The sequence below is a fragment of the Capsicum annuum genome, chromosome 3 (genome assembly GCF_002878395.1).
Source record: "Capsicum annuum cultivar UCD-10X-F1 chromosome 3, UCD10Xv1.1, whole genome shotgun sequence".
Classification (NCBI taxonomy): domain Eukaryota; kingdom Viridiplantae; phylum Streptophyta; class Magnoliopsida; order Solanales; family Solanaceae; genus Capsicum; species Capsicum annuum.
This window is the reverse complement of record NC_061113.1, coordinates 4,219,308-4,224,759: the sequence shown is the minus strand read 5'-3', so window position 1 is coordinate 4,224,759 and position 5,452 is coordinate 4,219,308. Positions and strand designations below refer to the sequence as shown.

Genomic DNA, 5,452 nt, shown 5'->3' with positions numbered 1-5,452 from the left:
CCTTTCCCGCTCTATTTGATGACAACCCGATACTGAAAACTGAAAGCGAGTTTAATAATTTCTGCGTTTCAAATTATTCGTTCCAAATTAAGATGATATATTGATTAAGAAAAATAATTAATAACATAACTAATTTATAATAGTGCTCCTATTAAATGATATTTATATTTTAATTTAAAGAAAAAATAATTAATGCAATGAGTAAAATATAAAAAAAAAATTGTCTATTCTTGATTAATAAAAAAAGATAAGTAAAATGAAAAATTAAATTAAAAAATTTGAGACGAAGAAAATAGCTGCTTAAAAATATATACGTGCTAATATTTTTATTTTGTGTAAAATAGTATATAAATTTTCTCAACAAGGACAAACCCATTATATTTCTAATATATTGGGGTGTGAGTAGGAACATACAAATTTTCTCATAAATTATAAATATGTAAATATCGAAATTGCAAAACAAATCTCTAGTAATTCTAACTTATTACTGTAAGTGACGCTTAGCAACGACTTTATCGGATCTAGTGGCACTCGCCGTAAATTGTACTAATTCTCAAGCCTTATTCCAAGTGTCTCTTGTCCCATAAACAAAGTATCTTCCTCATTTGGAAAATCCAAAATGTCGGTAAAATTTTAAAAATAGCAATTCTGTATTTTTAATTATAATTTTTATAACAATAATTTTATAATTTAAAAAAATAATAATAAATTATATTTATATTTAAATAAAATATTATTATATAAATATATATATAAATATATTTGGATTACTCATAAATACATAATACATATGTACAATTGAAAAATGCATATTCTTTTATTATTATAAAACTTTTGTTATAAATTATAATTTTAAAAAAGTGTTATTATTTATTGTAATTGTAGTGTTTAATGATTCAGTTTTTGTAATTTTTCCTTCTTTTTATGATGACAGATATTTTCCTCTTTCCCTTATCTTACAAAATCATCTTCTCCAACTTACACATTCCCTTTCTCCCTTCAATCAATATATATAAATTCTCTTATTTGCTCCAATTTTTCTCTGATTCGTAACTTGCATTTATCTATGGTTTAATTCAATGACTAACAACAACTTGGCGCTCTGTACCTGTCAATTTTAGGTACAGTTTCTGTTTTCGCATAATTTTTTTGGGATTCTTGGCTCTGGGTTAGAAACAAACAGAAATAGAAGGAGGTTCCTCCGGATCTTGTTACTATTCAGTGCTTGGAATTCGCAAAGATGCCTCCTGCTCCGACATTCGCTCTGCTTATCGGAAACTAGCTCTGGTGTGCCTCTGTATTTTTATAATTTATCAACTCGAAATTGAGATTCAACTTTTTTTTTTTTATATACAAATATATGGTACTTACTATGTAGTAACATGCCTATGATTTTTGAAGAAATGGCATCCGGACAGGTGGGCAAAGAATCCGACGGAAACTCCGATTTCAGAAAATTCAAGAGGCCTACTCAGGTAAGAATTCTCCATTTATACTGTATATATATATATTTTTGACGGAATCCGTTGACGGCGTGTGTGTAGTTTAGTTATTTTGCTTGTTGAAAAAATGTGTGACTTTTGAAGGGAATTGACGGTGGTTAGTTCTCCGTTATTCGTATTGGCAGTTCTCTCCGATCAAGACAAGAGGTCTATGTACGACGCCGGCTTCCTTGATCTGCTTCAGGAAGACGAAGTACGTAATTTTGTCCTTTTCACAAATTATTCATATAATAACCTCTCATATTCCTCTGAATTTTCGATTTTGACACTGGAATTTTTATCTAATTTTACAACTGCGAAACATCCTGTTGATCGTGATATCCAATTCAAAATTACAATGTACATAGTGATTATTATGATCTTAAAATTTGAAATTGTATATTAAGAATTTATCTCCCGAGCCTTGTCAATTGCAATTAAGCTGAGTATTCCAATTATGTTAGAAATAACGGTAAACAACACATAACTATCATTTTTTTTTAACGAATTTCATACTTCAATTATCCGTAGCTGGATTATTATTACCTTATGTATTAAAACATCGCAAATTATATAAAAAATGTATGCAGGGGATGGGTGATTTCTTGCACGATTTGATGAACCGAATGGATAAGAATGTTGGGGCGGCGGTAAGAGAGCTAAAAAACAATTCTCACCCATTTCAACCCGTGAGATACCCATTTCAACCCGTTTCCAACCAAAAAAAAAAAATCGGCGCAACTCCAAGACGCAAATTTGTGACCCCCATCGCCGTCGACGACACTTCATGTTGCCGGAACACGTTTGGGTACAAACTGATAACACTTCACGTTGCCGGTACTCTGTTCCTGATCTCCGATTCAACGTTCTTCTCGAGTCTCGATTACTCGATTCGACTAAAATCACTCTAATTTCTTCTGTGAAATCGTTGCTGCCTGCTTCTATTACTCTAATTTCGCAAAGATTAGTAGATTTTTGTTTCTGTTGCTACTAAGAAAGTTCATTTTTAGCCAATGGTGTATTCTTGAACTTTTGGCTTTGTGGGGTTGTGCTAAAAGTGTCTGTTTTGCTGATTGTTGGAAGGTAGAACAACTTTTTGAGTCAAAAATGTTGGTAAAGTTCTGAAAAAGGGGAGATTTTGGAGTTGTTGGAAGGTTTTGTTTCTCTCTTTTTCATTCTGAGATTGGCAGTTGAAGTCTTATCTACAAATGGGAATAGGCATTCTTGGTTCTTTTCTGGTTTTGACACTGTTCTTTAGGCCTTTGCTTTGTCAACAACCAAACAGTGATGGATTTTTTTGTCTCTGACTTCCTCAAAAGATGGTTGTTACTAAAATTCACAACTTTTCAACTCACTTTTGTTCTTGGCAAGGGGTAGGGTGTGATTCCAATGAAGAAAGTGTTGTCAATTTGACAGCTAAAAGTTTTGGCTTATCTGGTGTAATTCCTGATAACACCATTGGTATGAGTGAGTGAATTCATGAATCTGAAAGTAAAGTGCATATAAACATGTTAGTTGTAGCATCGAAAGTACTTTTGCACATCGCTATAATCCTGTCAAACTCTCTACTCTCTGTTTATGGCTAAGAATAGGTTCAAAAGTCTGCTTATCTTGTACTAAAAGCTTGTATTAGTCTTTTTTTTGGTTTCAGTACTTGTAATAGCCTTTTAGCGTTCTGAAACTAGTGTGTGGCTGCATTGCAACTTCCAGATATTCGTGCTTGTTTTTTTGACGATGCTTGAACAAGATGCTCAACCCAATCTCCAGCTGCCTTGAAGATAGTTCACACATCAATATATTGTACTGGATTTCTCTCGGAAGAACACCAGGTCTTCATTTGAATTTGACCATTGCTTTGCTGCCAACAAATTTAACTTCTAATTGTTTTCCCTGCCGAGGGAGTTGTGAATTGCTTAGCTCCAGAAAAAAATAGAATGATGTGAAGGGATAAGATGCATAGATTATATTCAACAGGATGCTTCATAAATGATCTTTTGAAACAGAGAAATGAAATTTTTTGTAAATCTTGTTTGTGACCGTAAAGGTGGATACTCTAAATTTTATCTGGTTTCCAGATTTGAGATGAGCAGAGTAGTTGCTGTAGGAGCTATTTTAGATTGTTCTTGTCATCATCTGTACTGATGTTTATGTTTTTTTCGAGTCTTGAATCAATACACTATTCTACACCTGAGAATCTCATCAAGTACTACTACTGATTGTTTTTGGCATAGTATTACAACTTCAAATCCTAGTTGAGATTGGTACACAAGAATGATGAAAAGAAATTCCTAAAATGTTTTCAACTCAGTGATGGAATCCTTAAACATAGCAGATAGTCATTTGATTTAGCTGCTTGCTGCTATTGCTCTGTTCAATGGCTTTTGATTGGGTTGTTTATACAAAAATATTTAGTTACAGAAAAACTTTTTTTTGGATAGGTGTAGTTACAGAAAACTGGACAAAATATACTCACTCCATGTTAATTTAATTACAGGAAAGGGTAAAAAAATGTTATTGATTTTGACTCGCAAATATTTTCTTTAGACTAAGTGGGTCAAATTGGGCAGGTCAAACCCAACCCGATATTTACCCATTTCAATTCAAAGAAAATTTGGGCTGGTCATGACCCAATCCGATATTCAATTCAATCCATTTATAATTTTTATTCTCAAACTCAACCCGCCCATTTAACACCCGTAGATGGCACATAGCCAAACCAAGATATTTTGTAGTAATGCAGCGGGAGAAACAAAAGAAGGAGCTTCTAACGAGACACGCGGCATTCCTTTCCTTCAATTGGGTCAGGTTAAGTGAAAGAAGATATTTAGTACGTGGTTTGGTTTGAAAACTAGATCGGCATTAGTTATGTTGGAATAAGTTATGATGGGATAAGTTATATTGAGTGTTTGGTTTGTTGTATTCAAAGTAATATGCATGGTATAATTTCTAGGAATAAATTAATTACCAAAATACCCTTCATCTTATTTAATTTTTATATATATATATATATATATATATTTTTTTTTTTTCTTTTTAAGTTTTAAATATTCATTCTTACAATTTTTTATTATTTTTTAGAGAAATTAAAATATATAAATAAGCATAATTTATATATTTTACAATCATTTTGAACGATAAATGTCTTTATACTTCCTAAAATAGTTAATTGCAAAAATAGATTAAATTATGCACTCAAATTATAGTTGCTTCACAGAAATATTTTTAGTAAAAATTTTAAATTATGCACTCAAATTATGTGTATGAAAGTGAAAAATCAAAGAATTTAAGGGTAACATTGTCATTTTATGGTTTTATCTCATGTAAGAATAATGTTGGGATTGTTATCCCACCAATTGAGAGGATAACTTATTTTGGGATTAATTATTAGTTTCGGGATAAGTTATCCCAAATATTTACAATCAAACGATGAATATAAAGTTTTATTCCTCGATTATTATTTTATTTCGGGATTATTTACAAACCAAACGGCCCTTATTGTTTAAAATGTCAAAGGCTTTGCTTATACTTTTTCTCTTCACTTTATTTCTTTTCAGCAAATTTTGTTACGTATTTCAGACTTTGGTTGATTTGGAATGGATAGATTTGTGTATGACAAAGCACATACTTTACAACATTAGGTATCCAATAGATTGGATTGTGCAAACGAGTCCAAAATGTCCATCCATATATTTGCCGTAAAGAAGGAAAAATTATAGGCAATCATGGTTAGAATCTCCATTCAATTTGAAGTTTTTTTAAAAAAATTACATTACCAATGAGGATTTCTTTTTGTTGGAAAAGATACGACAATATTCATGTAGAATTGAAATTATTTATAGTAAGTAAATAGGCATAATATTGATGTGGAATTGAAATTATTTAAAGTAAGTAAATAGGCATAAATACTACGTGGGGGTCGTGGCAAGTCATTATTTTGAAGGCAATTTTGATCTGACTTCAATGTAAATTGC

At 31.3% G+C, this 5,452-nt stretch overlaps 1 pseudogene; it reads left to right on the top strand.

Annotated features, from left to right (window-relative positions):
* The first annotated feature begins 619 nt into the window (after nt 1-619).
* LOC107864308 lies at nt 620-3,667 on the top strand (annotated as a pseudogene).
* The last annotated feature ends 1,785 nt before the right edge of the window (nt 3,668-5,452 follow it).